Genomic DNA, 23,930 nt, shown 5'->3' on the forward strand with positions numbered 1-23,930 from the left:
ACACAGTGGGGTAAGAGCAGAGAGAGATAGAGAATCCCAAGTAGGCTTCACGCTGTCCACACAGAGCCAGATGTAGGGCTCGATCTCACAAACTGGGAAGTCATGACCTGAGTTGAAACCAAGAGTCAGACACTTAACCAAATGAGCCACCCAGGCACCCCTATTCTGGCATTATTATAATTATTCTAGATATTATGTTCATGTTTCCAATGTACATGGGCTGTGTATTATTGAATTTATCCCATATGTTTTTTTAATAATAGTTTATTGTCAAATTGGTTTCCATATAACACCCAGTGCTTCTCCCCACAAGTGGCCCCCCTCCCTCACCATCACCCCCTTCCCCCCTCCCCCTCCCCCTTCAGCCCTCGGTTCGTTTTCAGTATTCAGTAGTCTCTCATGATTTGTGTCCCTCTCTCCCCACCTCTCTTTCCCCCTTCCCGTGCCTATGGTCCTCTGTTAGGCTTCTCCTATTAGACCTATGAGTGCAAACATATGGTATCTGTCCTTCCCATCTGATTTATTTCACTCAGCATGACACTTTCAAGGTCCATCCGCTTTGCTACAAATTGATACTCATTAAAATAATTTTCAAGTTATTAAGAAAAATATTCATTTTGGGGTGCATGATTTTGGCTCAGATCATGATCTCACGGGTCTTGAGTTCAAGCCCCTCATCAAACTCTGTGCTCACAACATAGAGGCTGCTTGAGATTACCTCTCTCCCTCTCTTTCTGCCCCTCCCCCATGTGTTCTCTCTCTCTCTCTCTCTCTCTCATTTTTTTAAAAAAGAAAAATATTCATTTTAATGTGACCATCAGTGAGCATGTCAATGATTTTTCATTTCAGGAATTCAGAGTTCTCTTTCATTTAGAAATATGGATAAATTCTCAGAACACCAGGACCACTTAATCTTATAGTTAAGATATTAAGCAGTTACCTATATGCACATGCCTGCCCCCCCTCCTGCTGTCTAGATCTAATAAAAATATTATATCCTCTAGTAAATTATTTTTCAAGATGTACCCTCTGACACTGGGAAAATACATGAAGTACATAAATAGAAACATTAACTTTGTTTACTATGTAATTGGAAAGAATAGATTCACAACTAATTATTAAACAGAGAGCTATTCTATACATTGAAAGTACTGGAACTATACCCAGCAATCATTTTCTTGATTTAACTTGCTGTTTTTTCACAGAACTAATAATCTGTAATTTATAATTACTCATCTTGGAAAGTTATACCAGCAATGCTACCACTGTTCAAATACAACTGAAATTCATCCCCTGCTATTATCTTTATGGAATTTTTCAAACTATAAACAGGAGTCAGTCTTACTACTTTATAATATTAGTAACTCAAATTCCAATTCCTTGGGTATCCATAACTCATGCAGCTGCTTCCCTTGAATGCGCACTACTAACCAAAATCAAAATAAGTGAATATCAATATTAATATTTAATGATTATTTTTATTAAAATAGCCTGAGACAGAGTGCCTGAGTGGCTCAGTCCTTCAGGCACCTGATTCTTGATTTGGGGTCAGGTCATGATCTTACTGTCATGAGACTGAGCCCCACATCAGGTCTACTTAAGATTCTCTTCCTCCCTCTCCCCATACCCCTTCCCCAGTGGTGTTCTCTCTCCCTCTCAAAAAATAAAAAATTAAGAAATATATAGGTATGTATGCGTGTATATATGTGTGTATGTATATGTATATACGAACTGCATGTACTTACTGTTGAGAGGTGAGAGAGAAGAATACAATGAACCCAGCTTTCAACTTCAAATTTTATGAAGATACAAAGAATCAATCTAAATGGAAACCAGGGGAAAGAATTTCTAAAAATTAGAACGGAAATTCACATAATGGAATTAAAATCTAAGTGCTAGTCCTTTGAAGAGTTAATAAAATGCTGAAACTATAAGCAAATCAATCAAGAACAAAAACAAAACCTATGATCTTATAATGGGAGACAAAACATTACAGAAATAAAATGTTTTAAAATTATCACTATAGAGTGAAGGACTTAATAAAAATAAGTTGCCAATGCTGACTAAAAATGAAGTAGAAATCAAAAGACAGCTGATGATCCCAAAATTGTTTTTCTACAGGATTTACATAATTCACCCAAGGTTTATGTGTCAGAGCACTGGCTAAAGAATAGCTTAAAAAATTGGAAGAAGAACCCAGTAGAAGACTCAACATATCAGAAATTATGATAACACTATAATAATAAAGACAGTAGGGTACTACTGGTACAGGGACAAATAACAGACTAATGTAATAAATTAGAGAGTTCAAACACAACCCATTCAAATACGGAGATTTGAAATATATCATAAATGACTATACATATTAAGAGAAATGTGGATTCATCAATAAACAGTAATTACTGGAGTAATTGGTTATCTGTATGGAAAAGCAGGGATTCCTAAATCATACTCTACACAGAAGTTAATTCCAGGCTTTTTGAAATAAAACCTTAATGGCTAAAACTCTTTTAGAAGAAAATATAGGAAAATATCCTTATAAAGAAAATAGTAAGGAAGGATTTCCTAAGCTAGAAACTAAAAATATAAAACACAGAGAGAATAGGATAGTTAAATTTAACTCCATTAAACTTTAAAACTTTTGTTCAATGCTATAAACAAAGGAAAAAGACAAGCCATAGATTGGGAAAATACAATGTTAATGTTTATATCTGAGGAGTCATACCTAAAATTGATAAATAATGCCTGCACAGTGGTAAGAAGACAACGTATGGGGGAGAGGATACAAACACAGAATAAGAGCCCTGGGTGGCCAATTACTATAGGAAAAGATACTCAGTTTACTAATAATCTGATCCATGTAAATTAAGGCACCATTCTTCATCCATTAAACAGAAAAAAAATGTGTAAGTGGGACAATACCTAGAGTTTTCAAGGACAAGGAAGGAGGAAACTCCCATACTCTGCTGGGGAGATGTAAACTGCACAGCCACTTTGAAGAAAAATTTAGCAATATCAAGTGCAGATGACGATGATCACACTTTACTCCAGTATTCTAGACATACACCCTAGAGAAACTCTCCCATATACATACCATATATATTCACATCAGCCTTGATTATAATAGCAAAAAGAGAGGAAACAAGTGTGAGGTCCACCAAAAAGGAGATAAATAACTATTTTAGAAGTATAAAAACACGTAAGAAGTATAGATACCAGTTAAAATGAATAAGCTAGAATTAAATATCTCATATATATATATTTATAAAGTCTATTTATCTGCCACATTGTGGATGAAAAAGCAAGCTGCAAAATCACAGGCAGAATCAACTTTGAAAATATGCAAAACAATGCTATTAATAATGTATGGCTACAGGCGTATGTTGTAAGAGTCTAAGATGATTTAGAAAAGAAAACATCACGTTGAGTACAGTAGTACCTAGTGTTGCAGGGCAGGGTAGACAGGGCTGCAAGTGTGGCTGCAATGCTTTGCTTAAAAATGTCATGAGACAAATATGGCAAAACGTTAAGATTTCCACTGGAAAGTGAGAATATATGTTATTCACTTTACTGCTCTGTATGTTGGAAATAGTTCATAATTAAGGAAAACACAGATATACATACATACCTACAAAAAGACAACTGATGACTAAGCTGAGAACATTTTCAAATACCTATTCCTAAAATTGTTTCACTACAAACATGGTCATTAAATCCATAAGTCAAGTAATAATACTTAGCATCACCATTGTTTTGAAGCAATAATCAATACCATAAGACATGAAGCAAAAATGAAGTGCCTACAGGAAAGAAAAAGACAAAAATGCATTTGTTGCTGCTGTGATTATATTTCTAGAAGACTTGATGAAATCATCCAACATTATATTAATCAATAAAATAGTATGTAAAGTAGGGAGTGTAAGGTAAACTACAACAAGGGAAATCCCACTCTGCTTCCTTGTTTTATCATCTCCTTCACTACTGGGAGAATCGATGGTCTATACTCTGTTGCTAAATAAACATAACTCGAAATGTTTTAGGGTCACCCAAACATAGTGTACAATTCAAATTTCTCTCCTATAATATTCTCTAATAAGAGACCATTGCATGGAATAAACTGGTGATTGTGTTTTGCAAACTATAATGTGGAAGCATCCCTTTCTTTTGGCATATTTAATATGATTTGGGGTGAAAACCTAATTATATCAAAAAAATTCATTCAAAAAGTGATGTAACTTTTCCAAGAGCCCTTATGTGAAAGTTCATAAATGGAACAGTAAAGATGGGAAGCAAGTCTGTGTAGGAAGGCAAAGCTGCCTCATGCCACCAGCCATGTCTTCTTGCCTCTCCCCAGGAACTCACCTTCCATTAGCCTGCAGTCTTTATCATACTGATTTCTAACTTAATTGTATTGTCGTTAATATATGTTGCTTGTCTAATATAAGTTATGTGAAATTCATTGAAACTTTTTCTATAAACTGCAGTGTGGTCAGTTTTTGCCACTGTTTCATGTGATATAAAAAAATGCCCATTACTTTAAGTTCTTCATGTTCTATATATGATACTTGTTGTCTCCAACAATTAGCCTATGGCTAATTAATGAATTTCCTTTTATATATTTAATTTTAGATTGTACACTCATGTTTGATGACATTTCATCACTGGGCAACTTGAGGGAACCGAATTAGAATGAATTCCCCAGAGAGATTTTATATTTGCTTCTGCTAGGTGTCCTGAGAGTGCTGTCAATCAAGACCTAGTTTTAAACGTTAGTATTTATTTTTTGCCAAGATTACATGAGTATATAAATCCAAGTCCAAATGCATGTGAAGACAAAACTAAAGTGACAAATTATCACAGTAGATTTCCTTAAAATCCATCAGAAGCCAGGAGCGAATGTTTTATGAAAGGATGTCATCCCTTATAAACACTAAAACTTTGGAGGTTTTAATTTGAACACCCTTTTGTATAAGAGCCCCAAGTCTTATCTACCCACCTTCCTGTAGCTATTATGTCTCAGGTCTCTTGATTGTTAAGACCTACAATGCTCCTCACAAACCCAGCAGAACAGCCTCTATTCAGAGATTTTTTTTCCTCTTTTCATTTTTCAAGAATGAAATTGGCTCCTATAAATCTCATGTATTTCTTCTGGGCTTAGTTTTGCATTTAAAAAAATGTAGATTACATATCATCCAACATGTTCATGTATTTCTTATTAATACATTTCATGTATTTTGTATCCTCTTTTAGAATATTTAGTCCACCTGGCATTGCTGAAAATACATCAAATATTACTTTCTTATATTCAACCTTCCTTTTTTCATATTTTTCTTTCCCAGAAGAATCTCTGAGGACACCTGACCCTTTGAACATGTGCTGGCCAAAACAAGTTGTTTTTGCAGAGTAATCCCTTTCTGACTACAAATACACACCTTAAGATGAGAGGCTAATCAAACACAACCAATAACAAAAAAGAGCAGAAAGTGCATAATTTCTTTTATTTCTGCCCATTATCCTGCTCTAACTCCCTAATGTATGAAGAATAAGACATTTTGCTATTTTAAACCAAAGATAAATCTAAAAACCCTCTTGGCTCTCTGATCACCTAGAACTCAAGCTCTTCTTCTATTAAGACTTCTTTTCATCAGATGCATTCTAGAGAAATTCTTTGTCCTTATCTACATTGCTATACCACTGTCCTGCTTCTTCATACTATCTCTAGTGCTCCATTTAGAAGTTGAAAAAAATACATGACTATCATTTTAAAGTGTGGTACCTTTTTCTTTGACAGGGAACAGTTGTAATTTAATGGCAGGATGTCCCATGGGCATAGCAACAACATGATGTAGCCTGACTACTACTTCCCCCACACCACCTGGGATGTGCTGTGGATACAGTCAGTGTCCAATAATAACTTGTTCAATAATTTATTAAATAATTATTCAACTGGCATAAACTCCCAAACACCTTCCATATGTCAACGTCTTCAGCTAACTAAAACACTATTTATATTTCAGAAAAATGAAGTCAAGTGTTCACTAACACTGCACATTTGCAAGGTGGTGATAAACCAAATTTGTCATCTTAGTTTTCCCCTGGTGAGTTTCTAGATTGAGTTATCCTTTGGCTTGGCAATTTTATACATTCTATAAACCTCTGTACTTCGTTCTTGAATTATTGATGACTCCATTTGGGGGAAATGTTCATGTGCTTTTAACCTTTTACAAATACAATAAACAAGCCCTTACTTGTAGAACCTTTCAAATCACAATGAAAAAGGGATAAAGGAACTCTCTAAAAGCCTTCCTTTATTTGAAGAAAAATTACAGATAATGTCTTCTATTTCCACCGTGTGTTGAAATATTCTCTTTCCCACTGATCTGAATATATTTTTCAACATTATCAGAGGCCTCTAATGCCAGTTTTAGCTATCTGAAAACAGGTAACAGTTTTTTCATCATTAAAAGGAAAATGAATGTCCCTTTCATTTGTTCAGGGATTACTGTCCACCAGCTTCACATTCCAAAATCAGGAAATCAGCCAAAGAAACTATTGGCTGGCCAAGATAAATGTTATCAAGTTCATGTGAGACCCACAGTATAATGAGGAGAGGGATGAGAACAAAAATGAACTGAGAGATTGCTGAAGGCCAGCATACAGACAGAAGTAGAAGGGACAGCTGGGATTTTGACAGTAAAGAAGGCGATAGAAAATTATGAAAATGAACACCTCAAACACTCCAGTCTGAAAGCCTTTAGAATTGGGGCAAATTGGGGCACCTGAGTAGCTCAGTTGGTTAAGCATCTGACTTCAACTCAGATCATGAGCTTGTGGTTTGTGAGTTCGAGCCCCATATCGAGCTCTCTGCTGTCAGCACAGAGCCTACTTCATATCCTTTGCCCCCTCTCTCCTTGCCCTTCCCAAACATGTGCTCTCTCTCTCACTCTCTCTCTGAAAAATAAGTAAATATCAAAAAAATTTAATTGAGGCAAATGAATTGATATATCTAGAAAGCAATAGCGAGCATCAACCTATTATGCAGTTATGGATAATTACAATGATATCTGTGGTCAACCAACTTCTCAACTACTATTTGAGTAGTTAGGAGTAGAAATGAGATTCAAACTATTCAGTATAACCAATTATATTTAACTAATTTTGGAAAATTTTTCATCAAGTTTCATTAATGTCTAATAATCCTCCAAATATATTTTACAGTATATGTTCTAAATAAATTAACATGTCACATCTTGATTTTGACAAATAAGTGAATAACTGTTTCACAGTTATAGATTAACTCCATTTCAGTCAAGGTTGCATTTTTCAAGGACCACGGCATAAGAAAGATCTTTGGTGTCAAAAACATCTAACCTCAAAGGCTAAAAACAGAGAAATATTAATATAGTGGTAAAATTCCTCTATTTCCAAATAATGAAGAAAAGTTCAGTATGATATAAACTTTTCAACTGTCCAATATTTCCAAAGAAATGCAGCTTCATTCCTTTAAATAGTTTATAAGAACTAATATGTAAAAGGGTACAAATAAATATCTTACTGTCTCAAAAATATATTTGAATGATTCCTATAATAAATTTTAATAATAATAATTTTAACATAAAATAATTCACTGTTTGATATAGAACTTTAAGTCATGCTAAAAGAATGACCTATTTCTTGAGCTCCGTTTTTATTCTGATTTTTTTTCTTTCCAAGATTTTATTTAAATTCAAGTTAGTTAACATAGTAAGTATATAGTATATATATAGTATATAGTATAGTATAGTATTGGTTTCAAGACTAGAATTTAGTTATTCATCATTTACATGTAACACCCAATGCTCATCACAAGTGCCCTCCTTAATGCCCATCACCCAACTGGTCTACCTCCCACCCTTCATCCCCCGCAGCAACCTTCAGTTTGTTCTCTATAATAAAAGTTTCTTACAGATTCTTCTTATTTAAAAGGGACCAAAAAATGACTTTTAAAGTTACACATGTAAAGAATATGTACAATATTTTCTAAGCACCATATATACGAAGTTATCAGGATTGTGGTAAAGATGCTAAAATCCAACTCCACTTCAGCTGTCTTAGAGCTGCTTCAGATTTGATAAATTTTTTCACTGTTACATAAATCAGAGAAGGTTCTCCTTTCTAAATAGTTCTTCATTTTGAGTAATTTCTATCCATTCTCATTTTTGGGCTATGCTCAAGTTCAAGTTTCAGAAACACCATTCAAGCCTGCCTAATGAAGAAAAGTAACGTGTTGGTTCACATGACCAGGGAGCCAGATCTAGAACTGGTCTCAGCCAAACCTAGAGTCAGAAGTCAAATGACCAAACGGCCTCTCTTGTCTCCATCCATAAGATTAACAGGAGGCAAAATATGACCACAAAAAATCCCAGTTACAAACCCCATGATCAAAAAAAGAAAATTTGTTACCTCTTCCTACTTCAGTGGTGTGTGGGGGGAGGGGGGATGATGTATCTATAAAAAGGGAACTCTAACTGACCCAGCTTTGACCAGCTCTGGGTCATAAGTCCGTCCCTTTGGTTGTAAAGACAAGATACTTTTATTGACCACTTCATTAAAACAATGAGGGAACAGGAATGGGGATGGGGCATTACTGATACCAAAGAGGAAAAGTATAACAAGTACATGGTTTCTCTTACAAAAGTGATTATACATCCCCACTTCCTACCTATAGATCTCTCAATAAGGAGTTCTGTAAAGGTTATAGACATTTTAAAATAAGTCTTAGTTGTCTATAACTCTTACATAAGTGAAAATGATGCTCCTCATTTGAGGAGACAAATTCAACCATTCACCAACAGGACCCTTAAATCTTCAACTGCAAGTGAGTTCAGTAGAGCAGCGAAGGTGCCCAACACCAGAGTCCACAGGAAAAAATAACCTGATTTATTTCTCTGCTGCATTAGGGACTGAGGATCAATGTCCTAATATGACAAGCTTATTACCAAGAAATAGACTTGCAAAGTATCCAAGATACCTAGTCTCTACTTTTCTATAGTTTTATATATGATGCCCAGAAATCTCCAAGGCTATCTCCAATTAAAATGGTATTCCTCTCCCTTAAGATCCCTGCTGACTCTACAATTGTATGGGAGAAAGGGGATTAGAGATTTGGAAAGAAGTCATCTGAGAGTGCTGGGAAAAGAAGAACTGGGGATTAATTGTCATTTTTCAGAAAGGTGTTTTCAGGTGCAAGTTATAAACATGCGTGCAAAAGAGCGGAAGAAGTTCATTTTAAGTGGAAATTCTCATAGAGAAAATGGCAGCTAAAGCAAAAAAAAAAAGTAAGCTCAAGTGGCTTGCAAGAGAGCACCAGCTGGTGACAGATCTCATGACTCTGGCTGTGTAAGCTTGCATCCACACCCCAGTGAACCAGGTAGCCATAATCACTGGAATGCACAGTTATCTTCACGTCCTTGTTCATTAGCTTTAATGTCTGGACCGCCCGTGGATCTATGTCTGTTTTCCACAGATTCTGGTCACGTAATCTCATTTATTCCTATGCTTAGTCACTTGTGACTGAGAGCCGAAGCTTCATATAAAAGACTATGGACCCGAGTCTCTGGACGGGCTCCTTGCAGGCAGCTATGAGGCCTAATCCGAGTCATGTCGAGATGCTTCAGAGCAAAGCTTCAGGGTCTGGGTCGGTGAAACCTGTTCCTGACATAAAAAAGGGTCACTCTAACTCTGAGGTGTGGTCCGTCACCAGTACGAAGTGGAAGACTTGGGTGTATACTAGGCCTTTCCTTCTTGGTAGTCCCTGGACTCTAGTTTTTTATCCTAGAGACCTCAAGACTGACAAAAAGGTTTTCTCAGTTTCTAAAAAATCTCACAAACCCCATGAGAATAGGCAAATGCTTTGAAAGGGAAAATGGTACCAAATGTCCGCTCTTGGCCCCTTGAGTCCTTGCTGACTCGGTGGCCCTCTGATACATTCTGACAGATATTTCCCTTTAATTTTGTCTATATTTTCTGGGTAGTCTCTCTGAGAGAGTAGGTTTATAACAAGCTAGCTTATAACATTAATATCCTCAGAAGTAGTGAACTGAGCAACAAAAAGATTAGTTTCTATTTGTGTTACCAATCTGGCAAATCCCTCATCACCTCTTACCCAGCATTTTCACTCAGAAATGCATGCTACAAACATATTCACATGTACACACAAAGATACATATGCACATGTAGTACACTGGCCATGCCCATGTAACACTAATGTGTACTCATTTTGTCTCTAAAGTATTTTACTGATATGTAATATATGTGTATATGATATGTTTGTATATCATAACCCTTTACAGTAAATAATATGGATGTGTCACTGAATGTGTATTTGTGTTTTTCCCATCCCTTGAGTTGTCAGTAAGTGAAAACTGGTGAGCCATATTCTACCAAGAATCCCAGCCAAAATTATAAATGTCGCAGCCAAGAGTGCTCTATCATTTTACCCAATGTCAAGTATATTCCGCAACAAGTGTTGTTTACTCAGCTGTGGCCTCTTTCTCTGATGCCGTTTACTTTGTGTTCTGGCAAACAGTATCAACCCTACTGGATATCAAAAGTATGCAAGTGATAACACTGGACTCCCTCAAAGAGAAAGGAGGAAATGCAACAGGCTGGGTGTGAAAAGGGCAAAGTTTATCATGACTCGAGTTGCCTTCTGGATTGAAAAACAGCCCCAGAAGGAAAGACTAACAGATGACTTGGGATTTGTGACAGTCCTCTGACAGACGGAGGGACATCATAAAAATCACTGCAGCGTGGGACAGCTGACCAAATATGTTATGGAATGTATCTGGAAGAAAACAGGACGGAAGACAAGCTATGATTTCAGAGGCTGTTGAAAGAAAGGAATGCGGATTGCTGAAACATGAAAGAAGCGCACATCCCCACAGAGATGAGCCTTCAAAGCCTCTTCAGGGCTCTGAGGTGCTGAGTTGGCTGCTGCCTCTATGTGAATTCATGCTTCTCTGTATCCCAACTCCTCACGGAAACTGAGTACGCAGATGTCCCCTCTAGTAGGGGATGGCTTAAATAAACACAGTTATCCTTTAGAAGAAAACCTAGCACTTACGATGTCTATATTAGCAAATATCAACAAGGCATATTTTAAGTAAATAAAACAAATTTTTAGAGAAAAATAGATATGGTGTGATCTCATATTCTTTTAAAATCCTAGAACTATCTAGCTGTATTTCTATTTTTCTCTTTACCTATATCTACATGCCATGAAAAGTCCTGGGATATGTGCTAAATTTCAACAATGATTTTATCTAGGGAAGGAAGCAAATGGAGGTAAGGTGGAAACTTAATATTATATTTTTACTTTACATGTAAGTATTATTTGAATTTGTTTAACAAATTTGCATTTATATATAGAAGTGTATAGAGTAAAAAGGTATAACCTCTATTTTGATTGATACCTACCGTATGAAATTATTTAATATTAATGTACATCTTACTTTAATAAGAATCTATCATGATCATAATCTTAGAATAAAACTCAAGAATGTATAATAACAATTACTATATCATTTTATTTGCTTCTGTGGAATTGACAACATGTGGCAAATGGCCTACTTTTCAGAATAGTAAGGATACATTATTGTTCTGCTTGGACTTCAGCTCTTTTCACCAGAAACCTGCTTTTCTGGCTGAATTTCGGAGGACAAGAGATTCCTCGGGGAGAGAAAGAGTAAGAAAAAAAAAAGGAAAAACTATGCTCCGCTAAAGAAAACTGCTTTTGTTTGGTTAAATAATCTTCAGAATTTTGTACTAGAAAAGTAAATAAAAATTAGTAATATATTGCCAAAACTTTTACAGAATTATCCTGCCCTGTGTCATATTAGCCAGTGAAGAAAATCTTTCTCTGTTTGTGTCTAAAAAATTACTTTCTCCAAACTTGAGCTCAGATAAACATTTTATATTTGTTTCTCCTTTTTCTGGTCACAACATGGGAATGTGGGCAAATGCAATTTCTCTTAAGTCTCAAAAAGAGAAAAGAAGAAAGGTGGCTTCTAAAGTGCAATCTGTGAATGGTGGTGACACCCAAATGTCAACAGCTAGAAGGCTATATCGTCTCTTCAATTCAGCATCATTACAAAAGAAAGTTCATTTATTTATTTGAAGTCATAAGGAAACTGACCACAACATGAGATATTTCCTCAGTCCAAAAGAAAAATGAAAATTAGATATTAAAAACCACTGATTCTCAAAAGCTATTGTTTCATTTAAGGCATTAGAATTTACTTTCCCAGACTTAATGATGGGCTCCCTACTCGCTGAGTGAATGTTTAACTAGAAATATTCAGAGCCTTGAGATTTCTCATTAGTCATGATCATCATGTCATGCCCCTCAACCCTATCCCCCCAAATCACTGTTCAGTGGTTAAAAAATCCCTATCAAAATACCAACAGCAGTTTTCACAGAACTGGAACAATTCTAAAATTTATGTAGAACCACCAATGACCCCAAATCGCCAAGGCAATCTTAAAAAAGAAAAGCAAATCTGTAGGCATCACAACTCTGGACTTCAAGTCATATTATAAAGTTGTATTAATCAAAACAGTATGGTACTGGCACAAAAGCAGACAAATAGCTCAATGGAATAGCATAGAAAATCCAGAAATAAACCCACAGTTATATGGTCAATTTATCTGTGACAAATCAGGAAAGAATATCCAATGAAAAAAAGGCAGTCTCTTCAACAAATGGTGTTGGGAAAACTGGACAGCAACGTGCAAAAGAATAAAACCTGACCACTTTCTTACACCATACACAAAAATAAATCCAAAATGGATTAAAGCCTAAAATGTGAGACCTGAAACCATAAAAATCCTAGAAGAGAACAGAGGCAGTAACTTCTTTGACATTGGCCACCGCAACTTCTTTCTAGATTTATCTCCTGAGACAAGGGAAACAAGAGCAAAAATAAACTATTGAGCCTACATCAAAATAAAAGTTTCTATACAGTGAAGGAAACAATCAACAAAACTAAAAGGCAACCTATGGCATGGGAGAAAATATTTACAAATGACATATCCAGTAAAGAGTTAGTGTGCAAAATAAATATAGAACTTATAAAACTCAACACAACAAAATGCCCAAGTAATCCAACTCAAAAAATGGACAGAAGAGATGAACAGATATTTCCCCAAAGAAGACATACACATGGCCAACAGATACATGAAAAGATGCCCATCATTACTTATTACCAGGGAAACACAACTCAAAACTACAATGAGATATCATCTCATACCTGCAAGAATAGCTCAAATTAAAAACATAGGAAAGAACATTTGTTGACGAGGATGTAGAGAAAAAGGAGCCCTCATGCACTGTTGGTGGGAATGCAGACTATTCCACTGTGGAAAACAGTATGGATTTCCTCAAAAAGTTAAAAATAGAAATACCCTAAGATCTAGCAGTTACACTACTGGGTATTTATCCAAAGAATAAAAAACACTAATTCAAAAAGATACAGGCATCCCTATGTTTATAGCAGCATTATCTTTAATAGTAAGAAATGGAAGCAGCCCATGTCCATCAGTTGATGGTGAATGGATAAAGAAGATACCATAAAATATATATAAATATATATATTTATAATGGAATATTATGCAGCCATAGAAAGAATGAAATCTTGCCATTTGCAATGAAATGGACTCCAAAAAAATATTAAGCAAAAGCAAAATTTGCTAAAATAAACATAAATTTTATAAATACATATATACAAAATATAAATTTATAGACTTATATACGTGTTATGCGTTTTAAATAAACTTACTAACAAAAAATGTAAATTACTATAAGGATTTACTATTTTCAACAAAAGATGTTAGCAATAATTTTTTTAAATAACAAAATTGGTAAAGGAGTGGTATGACTGCCACTCTAATATAATCTATCAATAGTGTAAGGGGTTTTTTTTAATATTTATTTATTATTGAGAGGCAGAGAGACAGAGCATGAACAGGGGAGAGGGAGAGAGAGAAGGAGACACAGAATTTGAAGCAGGCTACAGGCTCTGAGCTAGCTGTCACAACAGAGCCCGAGGTGGGGCCGAGGTGGGGCCCGAACCCATAAACTGTGATATCATGACCTGAGCTGAAGTCAGACACTCAACTGACTGAGCCACCAGGTGTCCCAGTAGTGTAAGTTAATAGGCTTTTTGGAAAATAATGAATTGGTTGTGTTAAACTTTGAAATTTTCTGAGTTCTGATCCATAAAGTCACCACTTAAAAACATTCTAAAATGCAAAGAGCAATATAAGTACCAAATTTAATTTCTTAATAATTTCTAAAAATAAAAATAAAAAAACTTGTGTATTTATTATAGGGAAATGTCTAAATAAAACAAAAAATACCCATAGTATAAAATATTATAAACTTTTAAATGGCAGTGTCACTAAATTTTAATAAGTGGGGAAATGCTCATTATATTATACTGTAAAGAAAGCAGGATACATATTATACCTATCATATATATAGTGTTATTACCCAAATAGAACTTTCTATACTGTGTCTCTACACTAAACTGTAAGTCATATGAGGATAGCATGCATGCAGACACAGAGACAGACACATTATTCAGTCTTTCTCAAAATGTGTAGCACCTTGTCCATGATCAGGACACGTTTTTTAATCACTTGAATAAACCAGGTCAACAAGTACATATACATACCTAAAGGATGAAATGAAATTTATCAAAGTGTTAACAACTGTGTGACATGGATGTTTTCTTTCTTCTATCAAGTTTTTTGTAATAAACATTTATTTTATAAGATATTAAAGAAACAATTACTAACTGAAAAGGTATTTCCTAGCCAGGTGTAAAAATTAGAGAAATCTGGGGCACCTAGGTGGCCTAGCCAGGCGTCCGGCTCTTGGTCTCAGCTCAGGTCATGATCTTCCAGATTTCTGAGCTCAAGTCCCATGTTAAGCACTCTGCCGGCAGCGTGGAGCCTGCTTGGGATTCTCTGTCTCTACCTCGCTCTCTACGCCTCCCCCACTCACACTGTCTCTGTTTCTCTCAAAATAATTAAATGAACTTAAAAAAATAATATGTTAAAAAAATTAGAGAAGTTTGAGCAAACTTCGCTTTCTCTTAAACATGAATAAACCTGACATTGCTGATGCAGTTCAAATTGATTTTTTTTTAAGTGTCTGGGCAGTGTGTGAAAGAAAGGCTATGTATTCTCATTGTGTTTGGACAGCACCAACAGACAGAGAATGAGTGCCTTCAGTCACAGTTCCTTTTATTAGGGCCAAAAAAAAAAAAAAAAGCTACTGAGTAACAACAGTCGCACAAAGGGAAGCAGACTAACCAACACTGGGTAGAACAGATAATCCTCAGGTTGAACCCCAGGCTCCCTGACTAACACGACTGCTGTTCATTCACAAAGAGGAACTTGAGTGTGTTAGTTGGGATAATTTGGGGTGTCAGAAAAGAAGTCAGAGGTAAGTTTTCATGTCACTCTGCTACAATCTGCTGATTTTTGCAAAAATCTCTGTTCGTGGCCTTGGTTCCCTCTCCTCCACCTCATTCCCACAAAACTACTTAAACAGAGCTCTCATCTCTTGAAATATCTTCTGGCTACCTTATGGATTTGTTACAACATGTGAGTTCCTTAATAAACCTGTTAGGCCGAAATATTCACATCTGAAATACAGCAGCTGCTCAAAACGCACTGTTATTAAAAGCCTTCCAATGAGGTGACAAGATGTCTTCAAAAGCCAATGCATATTTTATGGATGGAAGTGTATTGTTTTTGTACTAATACTAATTTAATGAGCACTTCTGTTTGTTACAGATTGGCTAATACATTTTTTATTTCCTATAGTTTGGGTCAGGCCCTTAAGTAATTGGCCTCTAGACAATTTCACATTCAATGCACAATTTTTTAATGGAAGTCTAAATAAAGTGTGGAATTAAACAGTCTGCTTATGAAAGGAAACTTCTAATCTGATAGCTGCATCAGATGATGTACCCTGGAGGGTTGCCATCTGGTTCATCTATTTTTAATAATTTCAAGATTAGGCTGCTATAGTTCAGATCTACAGTGTTCTTTGTTTTATTTAGTTGTGAGTTAAAAGGAGTCACTGTAAAGCCGGAAGCAGCAGCTTCCTATGATTGAAAGGGATGTGGGGTGAAAACCCCAATCCACCTGTAATGTCTTCAAAAACAAGATTTACACTTCAAACCTGAGCTTCATTGGAAATCAACACAAAATGATAAACCTCTTAAGAATTTAACTACTTGTGAAGTTTTAAAATATTGGGGCTGCTCTGATTCAAAGTGTTAGTTTAAAAATACTTAAAATTTCTCTAAATATTTATTTTAAAAAAATAAGGAAAAGTTAACAGGCCCAAAATAACATCCCTGCTCCTCCTAAGAAACCATAGAAGGGAATATCAAAGCTTCTTAGGGAGTATGTCAGGCACCACTCTGTCTCTTTAAGATCACTGGACCAGTATTTCACTAAAGGACAATGAAAGGTCATCCCAACTGACTTAGAGAATTAATGCTGCTGACAAAATAATTCACTCCCAGAGAGAAAACTACAGCAGGGAAAATACACAGCATATCTTCTGTGATCTTTTCATTTGTTTTCTGGAGAGAGAGCAATTTTTTTTTGTTTGCATTTTAAACTTCCTCCTCTCCCCAGACTATCTCCTCTTAATTCATTATAATTGGTAGTAACAAATCACATTTTGTGCTAGTGTAGTTTGAAATTAGGAAGTTATCTGACACAGTCTGTTCACTGAAATTGTTAGGTATATCATAATTTGACACATTACCAATTTAAAAATTAAAACTGTGTTTCAAAACCCTACCTATTACTTTTTAGTATATTTTAGTATTCTTATTGAAGAAATACATTTTCATTTCTACACTAGAGAACACAGAATGAAATTAAAGGAGAAATGTGAAAATATTTCTACATCTATCCCTCAGAGAAAATCACTTAGCAGTGATTTATATAAATGTATTACCTTCTACTTATATTATATATTATATATATAATTAAAATAATTATATGCTTTTGATAGACTCTACTACACAACAATTTTGGTCGGTTAACATTAACTATTCTTTAATGTCATTTCAAATGACCATGTTATATGGTATCCCTTTGATAACATTTATTTAACTCTCTGCTGCTGCATATTTATGATGCTTCTAGAATTTCACTCTTACTAATATTTTTACAGAAATATTTATTCAACTTTCTGAATTGATTCGATGGGCCCAAGAGACCCTTGTTACACACTACTAAATTATTTTCCATACAGATTCTAATCATTTACACTGACTAGCAATATAAATCTCACCCCTATCACACCAGCATTAAGCATACTATCTTCTTTAAGTGGGATTCATACCCAGCATGGAGTCCAAAGCTGGGCTTGGACCCACACCCTGAGATGAAGACCTGAGCTGAGATCAAGAGTCAGACACTGAACCGAGTGAGCCACTCAGGCGCTCCAGCATTAAGCATACTATTATTTTTTTAAATATATGTTACTTCGGTGCTTGAAAAGTTGTTTTATAAATTGTTATTACCACTGAGCTTCAACATATTCCCACATGTCTGTCCACGTACATTTATTCTCCTATAAGTTTTTTGTTATGCCCTTAACTCTTTAGAAATTTGCTTTCTTGTGTTTGTCTTTTCTTTACCTAAGAGTATACACCTTTTTCTGTACTCCTCAAAGGTGGAAAAAAAATAAAAATAATGCCAGTTACACTGTAAAGAATATGAAGGAAGGGCATGGAGAAGCTTCATACTGTCCCTCAATTTAAAACCTGGGCAATTCTGTGTAGTTCAAAGCTTATGCTCTGTTTAAAAGAGAGAACAAGAAAAGGAAGCTAGAAGGAATTCACAGGTAAAATTATGTAGTTAAGATGTTTTTTATAACATTCTTCTAATTTACAGAGAAAGTCAGGCACATAAAAGCTTTAGACCAAGACTAAAGACTGAAACCAGGCCATTGGACCTCCACTTACTATTAACCCATATTGGAGAGACAGAACCTTCTAGATCCCTTTGGCACTGTGCCTCAGGCCTGTCCCAGTCAAGAGTCAGAGAACATGGTTGGTTTCGGGTAGAAAGGAAAAGGGTGTTAAATCCATGGAGTGGAGAACACCGCCCAATTGCCATTTTCTCTCCTCTCTACTTTTCTTTCTTTGGGTAAGACTTCATTGACATGCTAAGTATAAACAACATTCTGATAGATTCTGGTTGATTTTGTCCTAGGGCTTAAGCTCTGGCCAACTTACTGCTTACTACGTCAGGAGGCATCATGACAAAAACGGACCTGAATGGAATCCTGTCTAAAGTGGCCATGATCCAAAGCTGATTGAAAAGATTTTGGCAAGGGGCGCCTGGGTGACTCAGTCAGTTGAGCTTCAGCAGTTTGTGAGTTTGGACCCTGCATCAGGCTCACTGCTGTCAGTGCTAAAGCCGTCAGCTCTGGAGCCACCTTGGGATCCTCTGTCCTGGCCTTTCTCTGCCCCTCCTCCACTTGGGTGCTCTCTAAAAAAATTAATAAACATTTTTTTTAATTTGGTAAAATCCCAATGAACTTTCAATTCTAAAGTGCTGATATTTAAAAGGAGTACATAAGAGCAGAAAGATAAATTACAGAGGTGCCTGAGTGGCTCCAACAGTTAAGCCTCTGACTCTAGTTCAGGTCATTATCTCATAGTTCGTGAGTTCAAGATCCACCTCCAGCTCTATGCTGACAGCTCAGAGCCTGGAGCCTGCTTCCAATTCTGTGCCCCTCTCTGTCTCTGCCCCTCCCCCATGCACACACATGCTCGCTCGCTCTATCTCTCTCTCTTTCAAAAATAAAATAAACATTTAAAAAATTTCCTTGAAAGATAAATTACAACTGAATCAAGGGCACAATCAATAAATGCTTATACTGAAAAATCACCTGTTCTCGACTATTCCTATTTTGGATAAATGCAATTGTGGTTTCCAAATCTACTGGTATTCTTATGAGTTTGTGTTTCTTCTTGCACAAAGATAGCTAAAATAGGTTATGTTATGTGTTTGAATTCAAATCATTTGGACCACTATGTATAGAAGAATTCTGAGTCAACAGTAGGAAACATCAGAGCTACAGTGATCATTAAGCTCTGTCTGCCATCTGTCCAGGAGAGGAGAGCAAGAGCTCTACACATGTGTCATATCTCTGTGCCATCATCGACAATCGGGAAAAGACATGACAGAAATGATGTTGGTGGGCACAGAAGGAATAGAACTACCCAGCTGCCCTGCACTGTGGGTGTGGTACGCTTAGTTAACTACACACTTCATTCTTGATCCTGTTCAGGGACACCTTACAGAAAACTAAAAGTCATCTTGCAGCTTTCTTCCCATGAACATAGGACTTATTTTTAAATCTGCTTTAAAAGAAGTAGAATTTCTCATTTAACTTTTCGGTTGTTTCCTTTATAGATTTATGCCGAAACTGTCCTCCAACATTTTGTACAAATGATACAGGAAAGGCGTTTCTGGGCCCTCTCCAGTTCACAGTCAGGTGCACTGACATGAACAATCAGCAGAGATATAATTACAGCAGTTAATTCACACCACTTACCAGAGGCACTAATAGTTTATAGTTACAAACTGTTGACTATTACTCTCTGTTAAATGAAACAAAAATAAGACTGCAAAATGAGAGTTACATCTCTCAAGAAAAGTAACTTGTAAATGAAATATAAATATAACCCTGAAATAACTTCCACATTTATCAAAAAAAAGTAATTTATACTTTTTAAAATATGCAATTTACTAATAGCTCCTGTAATCACAGCAATTCTTACATGAGCATAGAGCACATGTTCATAACTTTGTCGCTGGCAGTTCATTGAACCAATCTTTTTCTGTTGTTGCTGTAATTTACATCTTGATTTTAACACTCATATATTCTAAAAAGACATGAGTGAATAAATTGAGTTTTATTCTTTAAAGTCTCTTCATATTCAACTCATGTATCCCTTCTGAAGTAAAATCCATCCATATATTACTATTTCCAGCACACACACTGAAATTTTCAAGGCACGTATCAGACCCCTGGAAGAAAAGAATTCACTAGGGCGCCTATAAAAATGGTTCCTGAATCAATTCAAACAGATCTCCTTGAGTTCCAAATGCACATTTTCAACCTTCTGGTAGACCCTGTATCAATGCCTAAGATCCTCACTTTTATTCAAGTATCACCAACCACATTTAGCCAGAAAAGGTCTGTTGTTCAAACTTCTCTTCCCAATTTATCCCACATGTAGTAAGTCATCAAGTCCTTTTCCATAATATTATTATATCCTTTATTCCTCTCATTCCTATAAGGATCACAATATTAACCACCAAGTCAGGAGACGGAATCCAGCTGTCAGGCCCAGTCTACTCCCTGTAGAGTATAAAATGCACACAACAGGTAACCCTGCCAGGCTGCCCTTAGCATCTCAGTTTAAAGCCTCCAAGTCCAAGTTATCTCATGAAGCGGCTCTCATCATCCACTGTCACAGCTCAGAGGTCACAGGTAGGGGAAGATGGCAGAGATTGCAGGGCTACTGTCCTTCCTTCTTTTTCATTTATACACCGTGATGAGAAATTTTAAATGGTAAGGGCCTTTCCTCAATACCAGTGGTGCCTCTTTGGAAATTCCTAAAACTTGTGAGTACTTACTTTCCTCCCACCATGAACCTCCACCCTTAACACAGGTGTTGGAAAGACAGTGCTCAACAGAAGGTTTCAAGAGGGAGCCCCCCACACACACCATTTTTAGTCCTAAGTGACAAATGCTATTTGTCACACCTTGCATCCAGATCTCGTGAAATGCATCCACATAATCCCATAAAAGGAACTAAGGCTCCTTGGAATGAAAAGGAAATAGCAGTTTCATGAACTGAGACAGTAAATACCTGAGATGAGCCTGGAGCAGTTTATGGTGCCAGAGAGTAAAAACGTGGCCTCCTCCAAAATACTGATAATCATAATTAGGGAAATCTGTCAAAGGGACACGGGGTGGCGGGGGGATCATATGTGCAGAGCCAAGAGGTGACCAGATGCACAGACTTACGAGACCACATCTGGCGTGCAGATCTATGAAGTGATGTGGGCATACAATCTCCAGGGAGCCCAGCCAATGACGGCTGCTCTGGAATAAGACGGGTACAGCACCCGCCACACGGTCATCCTGAGAGTTGTCGGGACACCACCGCTGTTAAGTCAGTTTTAACTTCAAAAGGCACAGAGAGGAATCGGAGGCTTTCATCCCAAACTGACCTAACCTTTTGACTTGGAACGACAGTTCCGAGTGATAACAGACACAGATTGGATTCCTGGTATGTTCTGCTAAAAAAGTGATCTGTTTGGGACTAACTTTGTGTACAAAAGACTCGGTGACAGCTGATGTTGGAATGTAGGTAGAATACATACAGAGGTATAGACCCCCATTCTCTAAACCTTAGTGCAGCCCCTTCCCAGCCTTTTATACCATGCATGCTTCTGACCTCCGCAGTAAACTATTCCTACATTATGCAAGATTCACTGAGAAACCCAAAGCAAACATGCGCCCATATGTGCATGCTCTGTCTTGAATAAACAACAGATCTAATAGTAACAAGAATAATTGTATTAGGTTTCTAAACATTTCATGAGGAAATGAGTCTCTTGTTCTTAATTAGATGTGTTTGCATTTTACAATGATGTTCCAATTCTTGTATCATTTTGGGGCAAGATTATGGTTTTTTTATAAAGGTAGGACACACTTTAGACTATAGAGAATGATATTCAGGGGTGCCCTGAATATTTGACGTCATTGAACCAAGGAAAAGACAGAACCTCCAACCAAATATATATTTTGTGTGCAGGCAAAATTTGGTCCTGCCTGACTTCCTAATACTTTGTTGGAATACAGTACATTTGTTGATACATCGCCTATGGCTGCTTTCATGCTACAACTGCAAAGTTGAGCTGTCACAACACAAGACGGCACGGTCCACAAGCTCAATATATTTACTACTCCTTGGCCCTTTACAGAAAAACTTTGCCATCCTCTGATGTAGAGAATAAGATGCAAGCATGTGAGTATCGAGCAGATGCACAATGCTGCTCTGTGATTGTTTTCCTTTTTATTCCTGATTTTTTCATAATCAAGATTAAAAAATATTCTACCATATCTCACTTAAGCTATTGAGTTACCATATCTCAGTAAAGCAAGAGCAAGGTCTTTTCTCTAAATTGGGACAAAAAGTGGAAGGCCAAGCTGTGTCCCTGGAGGCTATGACAGAGACAGCAAACACTCCAAGGGGATGGTGACAGCCTTGTCAGATTCTCTTCGACCATGAGATTCTCCTCCAGTGCCAACCTCCACGGGCAGGGTTTATTTTTTCTTATTCTTTCCCAAACAACAAAGATGTATTTATTTACTTACTTTTTTTTCAAAAGCCTGGTGGCTTTTGGCTGAGCTCCAGACTTGATTTTCGCTCACATCATGATCCCAAATCATGGAATCAAGCCCTGCTGCTTGAGATCCTCTCTGCCCCTCCCCTGCCCCTCCCCTGCTCTCCCATGCATTTTCTCTCGCTCTCTTCCTTTCTCTCGCTCTCAGTATTAAAACAATTAAAAAGTTAAAAATAAACAAAAGAAGACTGCAGAGGAGATCCACAATCATACAATAGCCTTTCACTAGAAATCATACTCCCAACTGACCACATGCTCAAAACATGTTCTACCTTCAAACTACTGTTGCTAAGACTGTATTAACATAATCAGGACCCAGTCTGCCAGATGGTAATAGTATTTATAATCCTAGATTCTGTTCTAAAACATTAATGGCCTAAAAACAAACAAACAAAAAATAAATAAAAGTAAAATATGAATGGCCTTCCTGCAAGCCTAGTAGGGCCAGCTCTCATTTGTGTTCCTTATTCACTCACTCATTCATTCAACAAACATTCACTGATCCTTCCTTGTTTGGATCACATCCACAGCACATGGCAAGCTCTTTCTAAAAATTTTCCCAGGGCATGTGTCTCCTATGCAAGGACAGTTTTCCAACTATCCGTAAGATGAAACTATTTACAAAGTGCTGGCTTTGTCAATCTTGAAGAACTCTTGAGAAAATTCCCCATGTTCTCTGCTTTTTAAATATGAGCTTAGAAAGTAGAGCAACAGGAGTAAAAACAAAAAACAAACAAACAAAAAAAGAAAACTGGTAGGTATTTGACATAGAAAACTGCTTCCATTTTTGAGAGTGATATTAGAGGCAAGAAAGAGGCCTCAGTGAGGAACGCAGAAGTAGGCATTGGCTAAAGGGACAAAAAATATTAGACAAGTTAATGAGAAGATAGTAATCGATCTACTCACTGTGCTTGCAGAAGCATTATACAGACAATAGGAGCTTCTGCTGCATCTCCTAGAAAAGAGGGGGAATAAGTAAGTAAACAAAGACTGCCAGCCAAGTGTCACCATTTCTCCAACAACTATGAATAAGCGCATCATCATTGCTGTACCAAAGTGAATTGGCCCCAGACTGATCATTTATTTTCTCCCGAGCCTTGCTTATTCATCCTGGGAATAGCTTTGACTCACTCAGGTGCCCTAACCTGAAGGTGGGTAGTCTGCAGGGTGGCTGCGACCCTCTGGGGCAAACTACCTGATGTTGTTTCCCAAAATATTCAGTTAACATTTAATAATTCTAAAATGAAATACTTATAGTTCATTTTTTAAATCCTGGTGAAATTGAACAGGAAAGTCCTTTGGATGTGCTACACTAAGGTCCTCAACCACATCAGCTTTGGAGGGAAAAAGACTCAGGAAGTTAGTGAGAGTGAGAGGTGGTGTGTTAGCTTGAGACCCCAAGGTAATCAAAAGAGACAAAG

The 23,930-nt window shown here is 36.6% G+C and overlaps 1 long non-coding RNA gene across 1 annotated transcript in view; it reads right to left on the reverse strand.

Moving 5' to 3' along the window:
* Positions 1–23,465, reverse strand: part of LOC115290477 — a 98,525-nt gene extending 75,060 nt beyond the window's left edge. Inside the window, exon 1 of the long non-coding RNA XR_003908124.1 lies at positions 23,416–23,465. This is a non-coding gene — a long non-coding RNA (uncharacterized LOC115290477). The remainder of the gene's footprint in view (positions 1–23,415) is intronic.
* Between the last annotated feature and the right edge of the window lie 465 nt (positions 23,466–23,930).

This window comes from Suricata suricatta, chromosome 4, assembly GCF_006229205.1.
Source record: "Suricata suricatta isolate VVHF042 chromosome 4, meerkat_22Aug2017_6uvM2_HiC, whole genome shotgun sequence".
In the NCBI taxonomy this organism is placed as follows: domain Eukaryota; kingdom Metazoa; phylum Chordata; class Mammalia; order Carnivora; family Herpestidae; genus Suricata; species Suricata suricatta.